This window comes from Glycine max, chromosome 8 (genome assembly GCF_000004515.6).
Source record: "Glycine max cultivar Williams 82 chromosome 8, Glycine_max_v4.0, whole genome shotgun sequence".
Classification (NCBI taxonomy): Eukaryota; Viridiplantae; Streptophyta; class Magnoliopsida; order Fabales; family Fabaceae; genus Glycine; species Glycine max.
Genome location: NC_038244.2, coordinates 33,992,320 through 34,014,283, shown reverse-complemented (window position 1 = coordinate 34,014,283; position 21,964 = coordinate 33,992,320). Strand labels below are relative to the sequence as shown.

Sequence of the window (21,964 nt, the reverse complement as noted above, 5' to 3'; positions counted from 1 at the left end):
CACCGAACAAAAAGATAGAGGAAGCAAAAGAACATCACCTAGATGAAGATGCTCTGATACCACATGATGTAAGCTCCATTGGAGCTTGTAGGCCTAGGATCTTCTTCATCAATGGATTCCTTTGCTCCTTGGAAGATGAATGGCAGCGGAATGGAGAAAGGGAGAGAGAGAGGAGACTCCACTTCAAGGAGAAGATGAGTCTAGAAGAAGCTCACCACCATAGAAGGCCATGGATAAGAGCTTGGAGGAAGAAGGAGATGAATGAAGGGAGAGGGAGAGAAGAGCACGAAATTTTGTGCTCTAAATGAGCTTTGAAATCTGAAGTTTAATATTCAAATGATCAAAGTTCAAAAAAATGCACACACATGACCTCTATTTATAGCCTAAGTGTCACACAAAATTGGAGGAAAATTCAAATTTCACTTGAATTTGAAATTGAATTTGTGGAGCCAAACTTTGGAGCCAAAATTTCACTAATTATGATTAGTGAATTTTAGTTATGGTTCAGCCCACTAATCCAAGATCAATTCCAAGATTCTCCACTAAGTGTGCTTAGGTGTCATGAGGCATGAAAAGCATGAAGGACATGCACAAAGTGTGACTATATGATGTGGCAATGGGGTGTAGTAAGCAAATGCTCACCTCCCCCTCTAAAATTTAATTGGATTGGGATTCTACCAATTCAATTAAATTTATTTCCAACCACACACAACAAATATCCACTTAGTGCATGTGAAATTACAAAACTACCCCTAATACAAAAACTAGTCTAGGTGCCCTAAAATACAAGGGCTGAAAAATCCTATATTTCTAGGGTACCTTACCTACATTATGGAGCCCTAAATACAAGGCCCAAAATTAATGAAACCTTAATCTAATATGTACCAAGATAAGTAGGCTCATACTTAGCCCATGGGCCCGAAATCTACCCTAAGGCTCATGAGAACTCTAGGGCCTTCTCTTGCATTTTTGGCTCAATCTTCTTGGAGTCTTCTATCCAATGCCCTTGGGGGGTAGGATTGCATCAGTAACTATGACTAGATTTCTTAATGGTTTAAATAGTGATATTCGTGATATCGTTGAGCTGCAAGAATTTGTTGAAATGGAGGATTTGCTTCACAAAACAATTCGAGTAGAACAACAATTGAAAAGAAAAGGTGTGGCCAAAAGGAGTTCCGCTAATTATGGTTCTTCTAGTTGGAAGGACAAGGGTAAAGGGGTTGCCACCTCTAATGCAACACCTATACCATCAAAAAATCCTCCAAAATTCCAAGAACAATCCTAAAAAAAAAAGTAGGGATGTGAAGTGCTTTCAGTGCCAAGGCTTGGGACATTATGCATATGAGTGCCCTAACAAGAAAGCCATGATTCTTAGAGACAGAGAGTACATTAGTGATTCCGAAGTTGAAAAGGGAGAAGAGAGTGTGGATGATGAGGAGGAAGTGGAGAAAACACTGGAGGGAGAATTGTTGATGATTAGGCGGTTACTTGGCCATCAATTGAAGTCTATGGAGGAAAGTCAAAGAGAAAACATTTTCCCCACTAGATGTTTGATCAATGGAAAAGTTTGCATGATGATCATTGATGGAGGGAGTTGTACTAATGTGGCAAGTGCAAGACTTGTGTCTAAATTGAATTTAGTCACAAAACCACATCCTAGGCCGTATAAGCTTCAATGGCTTAGTGAGGATGGAGAGGTGCAAGTAAGGAAGCAAGTGGAGTTGAATATTTCCATTGGAAAGTACAATGATAAGGTGCTTTGTGATGTTGTTCCTATGGAGGCCAACCACTTACTCTTGGGGAGACCATGGCAATTTGATAAGAGAGCTTATCATGATGGTTTCACCAACAAGATCTCTTTCACGTATCAAGGCAAAAAGATAGTGCTCGAACCATTGAGTCCGCAAGAAGTGTGTGAGGATCAAAGAAAAATGAGAGAGAAAATTCTTCAAGAAAAGAGAGAAAAAGAAAAAGAGAGCTAAACACTTGAGAGTTCAAAAAGTGAGGACAAAAAGAGGGAAACACAAGAGAGGAAAAAGAAGAGTGAAACACTTGAAGTGAGGGAGAATTTTCTAGCTACAAAAGGAGAGGTCAAAGGGTTGTTTCATTCAAAAAAGCCCATATACTTGTTGATTTGCAAAAATTATGTTTTGACCACTAACACTTTTGACAACTTTGAATTGCCTTCTAGTGTGAAAACTCTTTTACAGGAATTTGAGGAGGTGTTTCCATCAAGTGTTCCAAGTAGGTTGCCACCATTGAGGGGAATTGAGCATCAAATTGATCTCGTGCCGGGAGCTTCTTTGCCTAATAGGCCAGCTTATAGGAGTAACCCTCAAGAGACCAAGGAGATCCAAAGACAAGTGGAGGAACTCATTGGTAAGGTATGGGTAAGAGATAGCATGAGTCCATGTGCTATCCCGGTAATTTTGGTTCCAAAAAAAGATGGTTCTTGGAGGATGTGCTTCGATTGTAGAGCTTTAAACAATATCACCATTAAATATAGGTATCCAATACCTAGACTTAATGATTTGATTGATGAATTGCATGGTGCTTGTTTCTTTTCCAAAATTGATTTGAAAAGTGGTTACAATCAAATAAGGATTAAAGAAGGAGATGAATGGAAAACTGCTTTCAAAACTAAATATGGATTATATGAATGGTTGGTTATGCCTTTCAGTTTGACTAATGCACCAAGCACTTTCATGAGATTAATGAACCATGTTTTGAGAGAATTCATTGGTAAATTTGTGGTGGTGTACTTTAATGATATCCTTGTTTATAGCACAACCCTTGATTTGCATGTTGCACACTTAAAATCGGTGTTGTGTGTGCTTAGGAAGGAACAATTGTATGCTAACCTTGAAAAATGTATTTTTTGCAAAGACCATGTTGTGTTTCTTGGTTTTGTAGTGAGTTCCAAAGGGGTTCAAGTTGATGAAGAAAAGGTCAAGGCTATCCAAGAGTGGCCTACACCTAAAAGTGTGACTAAGGTGAGAAGTTTTCATGACCTAGCAAGTTTTTATAGATGATTTGTGAAAGATTTTAGTACCTTGGCAGCACCTTTGAATGAGGTAATTAAGAAAAATGTTATTTTCAAATGGGGGGAGAAACAAGAAGAAGCTTTCAATGCTCTTAAGCAAAAGTTAACCAATGCCCCCATACTTGCTTTGCCAAATTTTTCAAAATCTTTTGAAATTGAATGTGATGCTTCAAATATTGGGATTGGGGCTGTATTGTTACAAGAAGGTCATCCAATTGCTTATTTTAGTGAAAAATTAAGTGGTCCTACCCTTAACTATTCTACTTATGATAAGGAGTTGTATGCCTTAGTGAGAGGGTTGAAAACATGACAACACTATCTTTATCCCAAGGAGTTTGTGATCCATAGTGACCATGAGTCCCTAAAATATTTAAAAGGACAAGGTAAGCTAAATAAAAGGCATGCCAAATGGGTGGAATTTCTTGAGCAATTTCCTTATGTTATTAAACATCAAAAGGGAAAAGGAAATATTGTTGCGGATGCCTTGTCAAGGAGACACTTTTTGCTTTCTATGCTTGAAACAAAAATGATTGGATTTGATTGCTTGAAAGAAATGTATGAAGGAGATGACACCTTTGGTGAAATCTTGAAAAATTGTGAAAAGTTTTCTAAAGATGGTTTTTATAAATATGAGGGCTATCTTTTCAAAGAAAATAAATTATGTGTGCCCAAGTGTTCTACTAGAAACTTGCTTGTGTGTGAAGCTCATGAAGGAGGGTTGATGGGGCATTTTGGGGTCCAAAAGACTTTAGATACATTGAAAGAGCATTTTTATTGGCCTAACATGAAGAAAGATGTGCAGAAATTTTGTGAGCGTTGTATTGTTTGCAAAAAGGCCAAGTCAAAGGTAATGCCTCATGGTTTGTATACCCCTTTACCAATTCCGGATTCTCCATGGATTGATTTATCAATGGACTTTGTTTTAGGGCTGCCTAGAACAAGTAATGGTAAGGATTCCATATTTGTTGTTGTTGATAGGTTTTCTAAAATGGCTCATTTTATTCCTTGTAGAAAATTTGATGATGCTAATCATGTGGCGGATTTGTTCTTCAAAGAAGTAGTGAAAATCCATGGATTACCAAAAAGCATTGTTAGTGATAGGGACTCCAAGTTTCTAAGCCAATTTTGGAGGACCTTATGGGGGAAGTTGGGTACTAAGCTACTATTTTCTACTACTTGTCACCCTCAAACGGATGGACAAACGGAGGTCGTGAATAGGACTTTGGGTACCTTGCTAAGGACCGTTTTGAAAAAGAATCTTAAAAATTGGAAAGTTTGCTTACCTCACATTGAATTTGCTTATAATAGGACTGTGCATAGCACCACTAGTTGTTCTCCTTTTGAGGTTGTTTATGGTTTCAATCCACTAACTCCTCTTGATTTGTTGCCAATGCCTAATATTTTAGTTTTTAAGCATAAGGAAGGACAAGCCAAAGCGGACTATGTGAAAAAGCTCAATGAAAGAGTCAAGGCCCAAATTGAAAAGAGGAATGAGAGCTATGCTAAACAAGCAAACAAGGGGCGCAAAAAGGTTGTTTTCCAACCCAGAGATTGGGTTTGGGTTCACATGAGAAAGGAGAGGTTTCCGAAGAAAAGGAAATCCAAGCTTCAACCAAGAGGGGATGGTCCATTTCAAGTACTTGAAAGGATAAATGACAATGCGCACAAGATTGAATTGCCCGATGAGTATAATGTGAGTACTACATTTAATGTGTCTGACTTAACGCTTTTTGATGTAGATGGAGAAGTCGATTTGAGGACAAATCCTTTTGAAGAGGGAGAGAGTGATGAGGACAAGGCAAGGAATAAGGGCAAGGAATCTTTAGAAGAACTTGGAGGACCTATGGCAAGGGCTAGAACAAAGAAGGCCAAGGAAGCTCTTCAACAAGTATTAACCATGCTATTTGAATTTAGACCCATGTTACAAGTGGAGAAGCTTCGGATTGTTAATTGCACCATGTTCCAAGAAAAGTATAGGGTGCCACTTTTGTTGAGTGGTTTTATTAGCATTTTGTTAGTTGAAATAAAGGCTCAAACTTGTGTTTAAGTGGTTGTTAATTCTCTTGGGATTTGCACCACCTATGGGCTTGTTTTAATTTAAATAAATTAAAGTTTAATAAGGTGAAAATTCTAGGATTGTGGCTGCCTCTTGGCTGACCAAGGAGTTGCACAATTTTCCATATGTTTATGTGTCTTAATTCTAGTTTTAATTAGGTATAATGACACCATCAATTGTTGTTATCAATTCTAGTTTTAATTAGGTTTAATGGCACCATCAATTGTTGTTATTGGTGATCATTTCACTTGTGTAACCAACTTGATGTCATTCCTATTTATAGGCTGCACATTTTCTAATAAAAAAAAATAGACCTTGAATTTGAGTTTTAATCACCTTCTAAAGTGTGAGAGTGAATCTCCTTAGTTACTTGAGTGATTCAAGAAATTGGTTTATCAAGGAACACCACCTTGTGTGTGACACCAATTCCGGAGGAGTGATTCTTCCAACCCCCTTCTTCATTTTCCTTCTTCATCTTTCTAAACCTTCATTCTTTAATCCTACTTGAACACCATTGTTATTATCTTCATTTTCCATCCAAACACATTCAAACTTTGAACCAAATACCTTACATTCAACACTCCATAAACTTGTCACTTTCTCTCTCGTTCAATAAATTTCATAAAAAAAGAAGAAAGAAAAACCTTTGAAGATCCATCTTCAACCCTTGTGCAAATGGGTTTACATCAGAATCAGACCACCAGAAGCTGAAGCTCTAGCCCTCTACCATGCAATATCTTGGACTTCAGGACTTGGACTCCAAAATGTTTTGTTTGAGACTGATTGCAAATCAATAGTTGATCATTTGTCAAGTCCCATCTCAAGTTTCTCTGATTTCAATGTTATTCTATCTAATTGTAGAGAAAATCTGACCAACATTCCAAATTCAATGGTGAATTTTATTAGGATACAAGTCAATCTTATAGCCCATAATTTAGCTAGGGGAGCAAGATGTTTTACTAGTCACCAATCTTTCAACTATGTTCCAACTCGTATTGAACAAAAGATTATCAAATGAAATGATATAAATCTTTGTTTGACTAAAAACTTTATGATATTTTGGATTATTAGGTTGTGATGGATAATTAAGCTGCTATTTAGTTATATATATATATATATATATATATATATATATATATATATATATATATAAAAACAATTTACTTTCTTAAACTGTTTGTTGGGAATTTATGCTGTGATAGTATCATGATCTACTTGTGGAAAGTATCATGAATGTTATGATTGTATTTTTTTTTGTTTTTTTACTGGCACATCAGAAATTTGATTAGTATTTGGTAATATATTGAACTAAATTTACAATTTAATGGTAGATGCACGTTTTTAAATTTTCAGTATTATTGTAGACATTTTGTCATTATGTTATATTTATTGGGGATCATTTTTTCGTTTCAGAAGAAAGTATTATCACAAAATTAAGAAGAAAAACCTTCTTCTCATAAAATAAAAATTAAAAAAAATAATTCACTACCATTTTAGTCCAAAACACTGTTGGCTGACATGGAACATCTCTTGTACGTAAATTTGACATGTCAGCAAGGAGGTGTCATGTAGGCACTCAACATTAATGAAAATGAAGATCACTTGACAGTAAGACTAAATTGTCGATACATATATATAATTGGGAACTAAATTGATCATTTCCATAATATAAGAACTAAATAATGTATGTTTGGTTCCATGTCCAATATGTTTGGATGTGGAAAGTTTGTAGGAATGATTGAGTATATAGACTAGTTCGATTGGTTTAAACCCCAATCCATGAAAATCGTATTTTATATAGGTCAATAAGTCCAGTCCATGAAATAAATGGATTTTTTTTCCAAGTCCATATTCAGCCCCTAGATAAATGGGGTGATCTTTGGGTCCAAATAATGATTGGAAAAACATTATTTTTTTTTTAAAAAAGTATAAAATTAGAAGATTTTTTTCTTCAATTTTTAAATTAAAATCTATCACACTAAAAGATAACAACATTCATAATAGTCTTAAACACTAAATAAGTTGATACTAAAATATACCAACATTTATAATTGTCTTAATATTTAAAACATAAAAATGTTTTAACAATAGTCCCAATGGAAAATACACACCAACCAAATATTAAAGTGATAATATCTTTAAAAAAATATAAAACATTATTAAATTTGAATACACTATATTTTGAAGTCCGCCAACTAACCCGTGAACCCGTGGATTAAGCTTGTGAAGTCTGCAGGTTTCACCAGACAGACCTAAAATCGCCTATGGTTATGCATATTTAAAACAAAAAAGGTATGCCGTCTATCAGGTCTGTGGATCTGGATTTATATACCCATCCCTACTATTAGGTTTGAAGCAGCACAATACCAATTATGCTAATAGTCTTCTTTTCCCAATATATATGGAGCGGTGTTGGAGATTTGTGGCGTGCAGGAAGAAATATTCGTATTTTAACTTAAGATTTCAGCTAAGTTGGTCTATGTGTGTCTGGTCTCATAACACCTGGGTCCGTTTGCAAAAAGATTATATTCTAAATTTGGTTACAAGGAAAATAAGCTAGAAAAAAAAAATAGAAATTGAGTCAATTCAAAAAACTTTTAAATTTCCATACTTGTTTAAGCTTATGCTATAAACGTCCTATTCGTATACTAATTCCAAAAGAATAATAATCACAAAAAAATCAAAAAATAATTAGATCAGGTGTTTATAATTTAATTAAATCTAAAATAACAAAATAAAAAATTATATAAATAATAATTCCTTTTAATAATAAAATTCTTGTAAGTATCTAACAACAACAGTTTCTTCTAAAATCTTTAAAATGAAATATTTTTATTTTCAGAAAAATGTTACTTACAGTTTTTTATGTTTCATTTTTTTTATTGTTTTATTATATTAAATTTTAAAAGATAATCGGTGTTTTAATTTTAAAATAATTAATTTAATATTGTGGCAGTTAATATCTGTCATTATATTTATTTTATCTTAAAAATTATAAAGATCAAATTTGGAAAGAGAAAAAACTGAGAGAAAAAAAAAAGGAGTGATTCCCCCAATTTCCTTGCAACAAGAAAGATCAGTGAAACCCTGCTTCACTCTTTACAGATGTGGGTTTTGGTTTATCAGATCTGAGTTTTGTTTTATTAGATCTGGATTCTGTTTGACAAGATTTGATTTTTCGTCAAAGACCGCGACATCCACAATTGCTCTGCCACTCGCATGGCCCCTCCTGCTTCTCCTAAAAACTGAAAAAGGGAGCGAAGTGCAGAGGAAGAACGCAGAATCATAAGTTTACAAGGTTTCAAAAAAGATTGTGTGGGTACTAGCACTGGGTCGTACTTAAACAAAATGATTTCGATGGTGTGTGTTTGTGCTTGGTGTATTCGACGACCATACTGCTATGATGCGTTTCTCGGTGGTTCAGTCTCCGCACTTATTTGTTCAACCTCGTTGCAGCCTTTTCGGTGCTCTATTTTCTTTATTTTGCTTGAATCCATACCCACACTTATTTGTTAATTTGAGTAGATTATGCTGAAATTGGTGATTGGATTATGAATACGGATTTGAATATATAATAATAACATTTGAGGATGTAAAAAAATTTCTTGTTAAGAAAAAAATACACGTGTCAAAAGGTGGTGTATTTGCTAAAATAAAATAGGTTTGTAATTATTTTGCTTCTTATGGAATTAACTCCACCGCTTTAAAGGAACCACATTCAACAATTGCACTTTTTGAAAAGAAAAAAACTTTTGAAACAATTGTCCATTTAAGGAAAATAGTTTCATGCTAGGGTTGTAACTATTTTGCTTCTTCACGATTAACTCCACATTTTCAAATGAACCACCATTTAAGGAAAACGTTTTCACACTAAAACCAAAAGAATAAGCCTTCCGATTGCACAAAACCATTTCATAACTTTTCACGCTAAAGAAACTCCCATTGTTCAGTTTTTCATATACACCAAATGCATTTCCTACCAACACACAACAGTTTTTCATATACACCAAATGCATTTCCTACCAACACACAACAGAGAAACAACACATAACAGGTTGCATGTGATGCAATCTTACCCCCCAAAGGACATTAGATAGAAGACTCCAAGAAGATTGGATCAGAGATGCAAGAGAAGACCCTAGGGTTCTCATGAGCCTTAGGAAAAATTTCGGACTCATGGACTAAGTATGAGCTCACTTATCTTTATACATATTAAATTAGAGTTTCATTATTTTGAACCTTGCATTTAGGGCTTCATAGTATAGGAGAGAGTACCCTAGTAATGTAGGATTTTTCAGCCCTTGTATTTTAGGGCACCTATACTAGTTTTTGTATTAGGGGTAATTTTGTAATTTCACATGCATTAAGTGTACTATTTGATGTGTGTGTTGGGAGAGAAGTTTAATTGAATTGGGAGAAGCCCAATCCAATTAAACTTTGGACTTTCCTAAAGGGGAGGTGAACATTTGCTTGCTACACCCCATTATCACATCATATAGTCACACTTTGTGCATGTCCTTCGTGCTTTATATGTCTCATGACACCTAAGCACACTTAATGGATAATCTTAGACTTGATCTTGGATTAGTGGGCTGAACCATAGCTACAATTCACTAATCATAATTAGTGAAATTTTGAATAGAAATTCAAGTGAAATTTGAATAGAAATTCAAATTTCCCTCTAATTTTGTGACACTTAGCATTGTGTGTGCATTTTTTTTCAACTTTGATCATTTGAGAATTACACTTTAAAGTTCAGACCTCATTTGAGGCACACAATTTTGTGCTCCTTCTCTCCTTCTCCCTCCATTCATCTTTTCCTATCTTCAAGCTTTTATCCATGATTTCCTATGATGGTGAGCTTCTTCTTGACTCATCTTCTCATTGAAGTGGCGTCTCCAATCATCTTTCTTCCTTCTCCATTCTGCTGCCATTGAACTTCAAGAAGCAAAGAACTCCATTGATGAAGAAGATCCAAGGCCTACAAGCTCCACATGGAGTTACATCACATGCATATCATACTCTGAGTGTAGCTAGTAACAACACACAACAAATGATAATTTTTGGGAGGATGATCCAAAAGTTTTTGCTTCATACACCTACAACAACTAAGTCATAGTAGAGAAGAAGAGTCAAAGTCTTTCAAGTATCATGTATTTGGCATTTTTTAAGGTCAACATAGCTGAATCTTTTTCTGCAACCTTTAAATGTTTGATTGAAGAAGGAAATGTTGAATACTTTAAATCAACTCATTTTTTAATTTGAATTTGAAATTCAAATTTGTTTGTCTTCCCACCAAAGGCTAAGCATGTCCTTCTCTTCTATGTTCATCTATAAATAATTATAAATTGATGTATGAGTTATATTGCATTTGTTGAAAATCAATTTGCATTATCAATATACTCTTTTGGAGTTTTTAACTCTATCGTTTTTATTTTAAAAAATGGCTAACAAACACAACTCAGTTTCTGAGATCAATGCCGAGAAAGAGAGTTGGAGAATTATGGTTAGGGTTGTTTGTTTGTGGATGGTATCTAATGTTTCAACTCACAAACAAACATATGCAAGCAAAATACCATTATCCATGGAGATGGTGCGGGTGGACTCAAAGGTTTGTTCATTTTAAAAATTTACAGTTTTTTTTTTGTTTGTGATATTTTATAATATTGTAATTTTTTACTCACTGTTTTGAATGTAGGGAGATAGAATCCATGGTTTTGTAAAGAGGACTCTCATTTATAAGTTTGAAAAAAGCTTACAAGAAGGGAAAGTGTATTCTGTTCAATTTTTTGGTGTTACTGACATTGGAGGTATATATAGAACCACCCACCACAAGTACAAAATTGTGTTCAGTACTCCACTAAGGTTGCATTGGTGGACAATGCAAGTGTTCCAAACTCTGTGTATGATTTTGTACCTATAAGAGACATTGTTTGTGGTGATTATGACACCAACTATTTAGTTAGTAAGGTTTGTATTAAATGCAAACATTTTGACTGGTATTTTGAGTTGTTGTCGATTTAAAATGATTTAATGTTTCATTTGCATAGTTGTCTTGGGTATTTTGACAGGTGTTGGGACTGAAAGAGAAAATGAAAAAAATGGAAGGAGAACAAGAATGAATGTCATCCAAATAGAGGATGATGAGTAAGTGGTATTTTACTCTTTCTATTTAGTTTTATATGGTGTTTTATATGGTTTTTACTTTATTAGGTATTAAGTATTTGTTGTTTAACATTTTTTTAAAAAAAACAGGTTTAGCATAGAGTGTACTTTGTGTGGTCCATTTGTGGATGAACTTAATGCATTTCTTGCATCTGGAGAAGTTAAAGATGTTGTGGTAATAGTTCATCTAGCCAAAGTGAAGTGTTTCTAAGGTAGTTGAATACTATCTTCTAATTGTTAAAGAGTTATTGTGAAATAATATATGTAAAATACTATCATCTATTTAAATTAATATTTATTTTTTAAAAAATGTAGACAAAATACATCTTCCCCAGTACAAGAGTTGTGTTCAATGCTGAATGTGAAGAGGTAAAGGAGTTGGCGACAAGGTAATTTTTTCGCAAAAATGGAAAATATAACATCCTAAAATATTACTAATTATAAGTCGATATTTAATTGTATTTATTGTGTTATTTGACTATATGGTTGACTTGAATGAGTTGAGGTATAACTTGAATTAGTTATGTGTGAATTTCTTGATGTGGAAGTTGAGTTATGTGGAGTTTTGTTGAGCTAAATTGAAATTATGAGATTTCAAATTTTTACCTAAACCTATTTCAGAAAAATCGGCATCCCGGATTTGCTAACCGTTGGATCAAATTCAAATTTTGTTAGGAGGTTACTAAAACAATTATCCGCATTCTGACCGTTGGGATTTGCATTATAACATCTTGAGTATGAGATATAATTTTTTACCGAAGCAAAAAAATTTGAGTTGGATCAGCTAGCCCAGGCAAGCCAAACTCGCCTGGGCGAGTGTTGCAGGCTACAAATACGTCCAGCAGGGTAAAAGAGCCATCTTATTCCTCCTCCTCTTCCCCTAAACCTTCCCCCAACACCCCCAAGCTCCTCCTCCACCACCACTGACCACCGGTGACTGCCACGAGCCGCCTTTGCTTACCGTCAAATCATCGCACGGAGAAGAATAGTTTAATCGGAGCGGAATATTCAAAACTCAACTCGAGAATTTGGTAGAGAACGAAGCCTCCAATCCTTTCTTCGCGGTTTCTTTGAGGTAACCATGATTCTAAGTCTTCTCCTTGTTAGTTTGAGTCTATCTTTGCATCTTTTCTAACTTGGGAACCATTATTGGATGTTTTTACACTTCCTTTGAAAAATTCTTGAGAAAGAGACACTATAAAAGTTATATTTTTATAAAATTGATGTTATTTTTGTGACCTTCACTGAACCCCGGTCACATTAGCATGATCGAAATTTTAAAATGATGTCTACTTTTAGTAGAATCCGATACATCCCTTAGCCCTTTACGTTTTGACAGGGGTATTTGACTCCGAATGTTGTCATTAACTTTGTTTATGAAATCTATACTAAATTTCCTTCAATTTGGTATATAGAACCTTGCTTTTGGACTGACAAACATGAATGAGAGAGGTCTCTAAGCAACGCAAAGAGAAACTGATGTAGAGCTCACGATAGGTGATGGGAGTTTATTATTGCCTACAGTTTTTAATATCATAGTTGGGGTCAGGGAACCTAACTATGGGGATGTATGCCTGTCCCTGTTGCATGCTAGTTTTCAAGAAAACAATATTTTTGACTAATGGGATGTGATATATCTATTATTGATGAATAATATTATTGTTTCTATTAGACTTGTGTTGTCTAAAGACCTGGGGAGTGTGAATCTCAGGCATGAACTATATATGTATATGCGGAGTGTGACTTACTGATGATATTTCTATTGATGACATTAATTGATATGAGGTGACGTTGATGTTTATGATAATATTGATATGAGATGATGTTGTTATTGATGACTATGTTAACATGAGTTGATGTTGTTATTGATGATTATGTTAATATGAGATGATGTTTTTGTTGTTGTTAATGTCATTGAGATGAGATGATGTTGATGTTCAGAATGATGTCGAGATGAAATGTTGATGATGTTGAAAATGCATTATGATGATGTATGTTGTGTATGTACATGGGGGGTGCAATGACCTTGTTGGATATCCCTGGTAGGGGAAATAGAGTGGTTAAAGAGTTTTAAGCATCTCCAGAGGGGATGGCTTAGAATCTTTAATTATCCACAGTCAGTGCATTGATGGTGCCCATGTTTCATACGTTGTATGTTGTGTATGTACATGGGGGCTACAGTGACCTTGTTGCATATCCCTGGTGGGGGAAATAGAGTGGTTAAAGAGTTTTAAGCATCTCTATAGGGGGATGGCTTAGAATCTTTAATTATCCACGGTCAGTGCATTGATGGTGTCCATGTTTCATATGTCGTATGTTGTGTTTGTACATGGGGGGTGCAGTGACCTTTTTGGATATCCCTGGTGAGGGAAATAGAGTGGTTAAAGAGTTTTAAGCATCTCCAGAGGGGGATGGCTTAGAATCTTTAATTATCCATAGTTAGTGCATTAATGGTGCCCATGTTTCATATTTCATATGACATGAAAATAGTATAAACTTTGTCAGTAAGTACTTGTAGTTTCTCATGAGGAGGAATACTTGTACTTGGGGACATGTCACTCAGTTTGGAACTCCCTTGAGACTCAGGCTGGTCACTGTGGGGAGGGGGGGAGTTGCTTGTGCATGACAGGGTGACCTCGACACTTACTGCCTAGTTTTCCTAAGTGAGAGTGTCGTGTGGACACGCTTAGGCTATTTCCTTGGGGATGGTACCACATTGCATTTGAGAGTTGAGGTCAGGTGCATGCATCATACTGAGCAAGATTGATTGAAACTATGGACTGATGATGACTATTTGTTAAGTATGTGTTGGACTAGTGAATGTTTGTGTAAGTTTATGATATTTGTTAATTTTTTCTTACTAATTATGGTTATTTGATTTTTGTATTAATTTCTTTTATAATAAACTCACCCCTCACAATTTTGTACCATGTGGTTGGTACCTGTGATGATTACGAACCTTTGTTCGTGAGAGCAGAATGATAGCAGTAGAGTACAAGAAGTGAGATTCTTTTGTGGAGTCACCGAGCCGACGTGATGACGTTGGGATCATTTTGGGAGAGAGTTGTGTTTTGTTAATCAACTCCTCTATAGCTGGTTCTATAATTCTTTTTGTTGATTTGAAGATGTAAATCACAAATTTAATTATATGTATGAACAAATTTACTTTCCATTATGTGAATGATGTGTACTGAGTTACTATTCCTATATATATATATATATGTATGTATGTATGTATGTATGTATTCACTTAAGTAATGGTGCATTGTTTGGTGAATGTATATTCGAGAAAAAAAATTATGTTCATTTTTCATAAGCAAATTAACGAAGTTTTCATTTAAAAAATGAAATTTCTCATAGTTTAGAGTGGTGATATCATAGTGACGAAGCGGGTCGTTACAGAAAACATAGTAATGACAACATTTTTTATTGGCTGATTTAATTTATTCATGTTTTTTGTTCATATTTTTTCAAGAATGCTTGAGTCACTCTCTCAAGGTCTGAGCCAGTTAACTGATTCCATTGCATTAAGTATGTTAGAAGATTTTCTATATAATGCACCCAAGAAGACTATTGGTGCTCCTAAAGATTGTTTTGAGGTAAAACTTATTGATATGAAAATAAAAAATAATTATATTTATGTTATGTCTGATTATTTATTTTCAATTACAAGATACCTGTTTTTTTAGTTTTTGGTACTATGAAACATGTTGTAGATGATGAGGAATGACAGTATACTGCTTGCACATGCAACAAGTCAGTGTACCCTGATTCAAAGATGTTTTTTTTTTTTTTTAAAAAAAATGCAACAAACATGTCACAAATGTTGTTTTAAGGTAATATTTGTGCCACTTATTTTCCAATTTTACTTTGTCTTCTTATTTGACCCTTTATGTCTTTTGACGGCATTTTTAGGTACCGTATCAAGATTCGTGTTATTGATGAATCAGATTCAATCACTTTTGTGATTTTTGATCGGGATGCTACTATCCTTTTAAGCAAGTCATGTGCTAATATGTTTGAAACATACCAGAAGGTATTTTAAATTTATAGTAACTTTTGTGATTTTGATAAGAGGTACTTAATATATGTTAGGTTGTTGTTTCATTTCAAATATTCATCATTGTAAATTTCTGTTGTAGAGAGGTCTTGCTAGAACTTTTCCAAAGGAGATTACTAATTTAGTGGATAAGTCTTTCCTTTTTAAAGTTAAGGTTAAGAGTGGATACAACTCACGGTTTGAAAAAAAATTTAGAGTAAAAAAAATTTGTATTGATTTATCCATTATCAAGTTGTTCAAAGAAGGTTTGGTTGATGACACATCTTTGATCCAAGCTCAGATGTTTTATGATCAATCGAAATTCTATTAAATACTTATATTCACAGCATGTGTTACGTTAACTTCAATTATATACTAACTTGATTGGTTATGTTGTGTTTGTTTAACAAGATTTGATGCCCAAGTTTTCTAATGTTGTTGAAAATAATTTGCAATGTGGTGAAAAAGAAGCACAACTATGGGAGAATTGACTCCCAAACCCAAAACAAGGAAAATGATGTTTTGCTTAATAATTTTGGATATTTGACTCCCATTGAAACTGTATTTTGGAAATACATTCACGGCCCGAAAACATGGAAGGTAAAGATAAGCAACTGTAAGGTGGGTGTTTTGATAATGTCTAAACTAATGAAAATTTCAGACAGAAAGGGAAGACAAATGGTGTTGGTATGGATGTTGAACCAATGCAGAGTCAATCTTTAGAAATGCATTTGCCACCAAAATCTTTGAAGAAAAGGATCAAGGTTGAGAAAATTTGATTTCAACTTAGTGGACTATACCTATTGCAAAAGTGGAGTTATGTAGGGAGTGTTGTTTTGTTTTGTTTATGTTTGTCTATTGTTTTTTGATATCAAATTGCAGACAATATTTGATGATGGTTGAGACTAATCTACTTTGTTAACGTCAAGTTAGATTTTAATTTATGTGACTTTAAGTAATGTGATTCAAGAGTTAATATTGTTTGTTTACCAAGGTATTTATTTTTTGACGCCTAATTCATAATGGGTGACAAATTTAGTAAACAATTTCAACTCCACTTCTTTATTTTCTAATTTGCATCATTTTTTAAATTTCATGTTCAAAAACTGAAGTTATTAAAGTTTCCATGTTGAACTAATTATAGGTTAAATTTAGGCTAAATATTCAAACGACATATAACACGAGTCTTAATAACAAGAGTGTTAATAATCATCTAACACAATATTTATTGTTTCAAAGTCAAAATTTACAAGTACATGGATTATGAATATTAGAATAGTATGAATATAAATTTCAACAAGTAAATTAAAAATAATGGAAGTTACACCATGACAAAACTAGTTATGTAGAAGTTACAAAAATAGACAGTAAAATGACTTAAAATGACTCCTTCATTAGTAGAATTATAGATGAAATGACACCATACTGATATCAGTAAGAGTGTAGTGTAATTGGAGTCATTTTCAAAATTGGATGTATAGGGACAAAGTTTAAAACAAAAACACAACAATCTGAGCTGAAGAGCATGTTGGTGGATTTTCAACTTCATTAGTTGGTAACTAAATATAATTTTTTTTCCATTTTAATTTCATGCAAACAAATGCATGTCATGTTTTGTTATCATATGACAAGAGTTGAACATCTACACCATGTACACAGTAGAAGTTGGAGTAGAACACCATTATCTACATTGTCTAATGGTAACCTTTTTATTTGTTTTTGTAGTGTCAACATAAATTTTTTTTGAGAATGCAGCTCATCCAAAATATTATCATAGGATTTCTGTCAATAACAATGTTTGTTGTCACAGGTTTTGAAAATATCCAAAATAGTGAGGTTAACACTAACCTCGGACTTAAGAAAATATCAGTATTTTGTGAAGATTTGGACAGTAGTTGTAGTACAACAAGTTCCACACAAAAATAAACAATAAAATGACTTACAATGACTTCTTCATTATTAGAATTACAGATGATATATAGATGAAATGAAAATATACTGATATCAGTGAAAGTGTAGTATAATTGGAGTCATTTTTAAAATTGGATGTATAGGGACAAAGTCTAAAACAAAACACAACAATCTGAGTTGATAAATAAATAATCCAGTGAAAGGAAAAAAAATAGACTGTGTGTTTCAAAGTTTATATGGAAATAGAAGTTGACTCTACATACAACCATAGTATATTTGACTTAGCATACTAATCAAGTAGGAACATTAGAAAACTCACATAACAGTTGTTATTTTAAGCATTCCAAAAAGCAGGTCCATTGTCAACACACACACACACATTGAGGAACACATACTGCTAATTGATAACACAATAGGTTTTAAAAAACACACGAAAACTGTAGCAGCTAAAAAATAAACCCTCATACCCTCTTACCAAATAGTGCAGAACAGTAATCAGACTCCATGGAGATGGAGTTAAGCTCATCTAAAAAAGAAAGAATGACAAGGAAGATACTAATAAGGAATAAAGAAAACAACAATCATATCAACAGTTTATGTAGATTCATTAGTCATAGTGTATTTTGTAATTCTTTTCCTGAGATCATATTTCTAATCTAGTTTTGCAATCATTTTTTCCCCAAACAATCCAGATTCTACTAAAAGTACTATGTCAATAGAGTTTAGTCTACCTGAAGAGCATATTGGTGGAATTTGAACTTCATCAGTTGATAACTGAATATAAGTTTTTTTTTCATTTTAATTTCATGCAAACAAATGCATGTCATGTTTTGTTATCATATGACAAGAGTTGAACATGTATACCATGTACACAACAAAAGTTGGAGTAGAACACCATTATCTACATTGTCTAATGGTAACATTTTTTATTTGTTTTTGTAGTGTCAACGTAAATGTTTTTTGAGGATCCAGCTCATCAAAAATACTGTCATAGGATTTTTGTCAATAACAATGTTTAACAATGTTTGTTGTCATAGGTTTTGAAAATATCCAAAATAATAAAGTTAACACTAACCTCAGACTTAAGAAAAGATTAGTATTCTATGAAGATTTGGACAGTGGTTGTAGGACTATAGGTTCCACACAAGATTCCAATTAGTATTAAACTATCCTACTATTGAGGCATTTTACTCCTCTGCCTTATTAAAACTATAATTCATATGTCTAATTATGCCTCTGTATTTCCTAAATGCAAATTATTCTCTTCAATCTTCAAACTTGAACACTTTTTGTGGGTAGACTTAAGCATTGCAAATATATTTAACAATCTGTTGATGTACTACAATCTATTGGAAGAACTAGATTGAATTTTGATAGTGCATATATGAAAAACAACCTCAACATTTAGGTTAAATTTAGTATTCAATTATTAAATTTTTTTTTCTAATGTATTAGTAGTTGATTATTATGTTAATTTAGAGTCATATTGAACTCTTAATATTCATTTTTCAGTGTAAGCACAAAATTTCTGAATGAAATAAATACAGAAGCAAAATTTGCATCTAATCTATATAACGAAGCTAAAATTCAAGGTAATATATAAAATATCTAATGAAATAAAATATCATTAATGGATTTGTTTGAACCATACCTACCATATAAAGTTAATTCTTAGTTTAAGAATGTGTGAAATATGGAACACCATCAACACAATGTGCATTTTGTAAAGTTGAATTGTGGTTCCAAAAGAGATCTAAAAAGTCAACAACAAACAACAACGTATGTTTCTCATTATGTTGTCAAAAGGAAAAAGTTCAACTACCATTTTTACAGAAGCCTATAAAGTTGTTATACTCATTGGTACATGGTTATGATGCAAGAAGTATTCATTTCAAGGAAAATATAAGAGCATACAATAGTATGTTCTCTTTTACTTCAATTGGAGGAAAGGTTCACTCTTTAATCAATGATGGAGCTGGTCCTCTGCAATTTATACTAAGTGGTCAAAATTACCACCGTATTGGGAGTTTATTGCCTGAATAGGGTTGTAAACCCAAATTTGCACAACTATATATATATATATATATATATGAGCTATAGAACAAAGTATCTCACTTTGGGTATGTATGTTATGTCTAAGTTGTTTTCACTATTAACTTTGTCTTACGCATTGCATATTTTAATTGTTCTTATTACAAATTGAGATACACTGATTTCAAATCTAAATTGCTATTATATGTTTGCAGGGGTGAAAAAGGTTCTGAATTTTTTGATAAAACATTGGTTGAGGATCTAATTAAAATGGTTGATCAATTTAATTATTTTGCTAAACATTTTTGGAAAGTTAGAGATTTTGTTGAAGGTAATGCAAGTAAGAGATTTTGTTTAAGTTTGTACCCAGATCGAAGCAAGGATCCATGTGTTTATAATATCCTTGATATTGATGAGGTTGCTGCTTTGATAGTAGGGGATTAAGACAATATGAAATTTGAGAGAGATATTGTGTCAAGAGCATTTCTGGTTAACTACAACGGCTTCATGAGACACATACTTCTTTTATTCCATTACAATATCCACTATTGTTTCCTTATGGTGAAGATGGTTTTCAAGAGGATAATCCAATAAGCTAGTTGACAAATGATAGGGAAAACCATAGGAGAGTGCGTGTAACTTTCAAGGAGTGGATTGCATTTAGAATTCAAGACAAAAGTGTAGAATTCGGTACCATATTGAATGTGCAAGACTATTTCAACAGTTCTTGGTCGATTTTTATTCTATGGTTGAGTCCCAATGTTTAACATGGATAAGATTCAATCAAAAGACAATTAGATCTGATGTTCTAAATAGATTGCAAGAAGCAATCTCAAGAGGAGAAATAGATCCTTCTTCTATTGACAAATGTGTTATCTGACCATCATCCTTTATTGGTGGAATGAGGTACATGTTTCATAGTTGTCAAGATGCAATATCAATTTGTAAGAAGTTTGGATATCCATATTTATTCATAACAATTACATGCAACAAAAGCTGGAGTGAGATACGTGATTTTATGCATCAAAAAGGTCTCATGCCATCCGATAGACCTGATATTGTTTGTAGGGTGTTTAAGATGAAGCTATATGAGTTGATGTTAGATTTTAAGAAACAAAATCATATTTGAAAAATTTAATGCAGGTAATTATTCACCGACAATTTTGGTAATTCAATTTGTTTATAATTGCAAATTCCATATTTTAGCTTATTATTACTAAGAATTTAACTTCAGTATATTCAGGCATGTACATTATTGAGTTTCAAAAAAGAAGACTTCCACATTCATATATATTACTACAGTTGGATGGTGAAAACCAGTTGCATAATAGAAGTGATATTGATAAAATCATCTCAGCTGAGGTGCCTAATCCTGATTTATATCCCAAATTGTTGAAAGCAGTTGCAACTTACATGATGCATGGGCCATATGGATTAGCTAACTTGAAGTCTCCTTGCACAAAAGAGAGAAAATGTTCTAAATACTTTCCTAAGAAATTTGAAAACTCCACCACAATTGATGATGATGGATATCCATGCCACCGACGTCGAGACATGAGAATGTTTGTGCAAAAAAATGGTGTAACTTTGGATAATAGGAATGTTATTCCTTATTATCCATTGCTACTTATGAAGTATAAAGGCCATATCATTACAAAATATTGCAATAAATCAAACTCAACCAAGTACCTATTCAAATATGTTACCAATGGTCTAGATCGGGCTACAATTGAGATAACGAATTCAAAAGGTATTATTGAAAATTGTATCGTGGTTGATGAGATCAACAGGTACTATGATTGCAGATACCTATCACCATGCGAAGTCGCTTGGAGAATTTTTTCATATGATATTCATGAGAGGTGGCCAACAATGTAATGATTAAATTTTCATCTTCCCAATGAACAATTGGTTTTTTTCAATGATGATGACCAAATAAATAATGTTGTTGATGCTAATACAGAAGTTAAAACCATGCTTTTAGCTTGGTTTGAGACCAATAAAATATATGTTGAGGGTAAAGATCTGACTTATGCTGAGTTGCCTACCAGATTTGTATGTTTGAATCAACAAAAAATGTGGTAGTCAAGGAAAAAAGGTTATTCTATTGGGAGACTTTCTTATATTCTTGCTGGTGTAGGCAAGTTATACTACATGAGAATACTCACAATGCAGCAGGATTGTGTTGATTACGACAGTATCAAAACTGTCAATGGAAAAATCTGTCTATTTTCAAGATACATGTTATGCTTTAGGGTTACTAATGGATGATAGAGAGTATATTGATGCAATTAAAGAAGCCAACGAGATGGGTTTTGGAAATCAATTGAGGAGATTTTTGTTACAATGTTATTCATGAATACAATGACAAAACCGGATGTGGTATGGACTGCCACTTGAAAATTGATAGCAAATGGAATTGTCTACCAAAGAGAGAACAACTAAATATTCCAAGTAAAGTTCATATCACTTTTAGTTTTACATATCTTAAATCTATGAACTGCTTATGTGGAGTTTTAATGTAGATTTTATTTTTTGGACTCAATATAGTACATAGATATGTAGATAAGCCATATTGTTATAAACAAAAGTTTAAAGGTAAATAGATCAAATTAAGTGTTTTTCCAAAAGAAAATTAAAATGTGTCTTTCTACATTATATCTGATATATTAGAAAGTTCTTATGTTTGCAACACATACTATTTGTAAAGTATTTTTAT

At 33.3% G+C, this 21,964-nt stretch overlaps 1 pseudogene; it reads left to right on the top strand.

The window, feature by feature from the left end:
• The first annotated feature begins 1,364 nt into the window (after nucleotides 1–1,364).
• Nucleotides 1,365–16,206, top strand: LOC113002327 (uncharacterized; annotated as a pseudogene).
• Nucleotides 16,207–21,964: the final 5,758 nt, after the last annotated feature.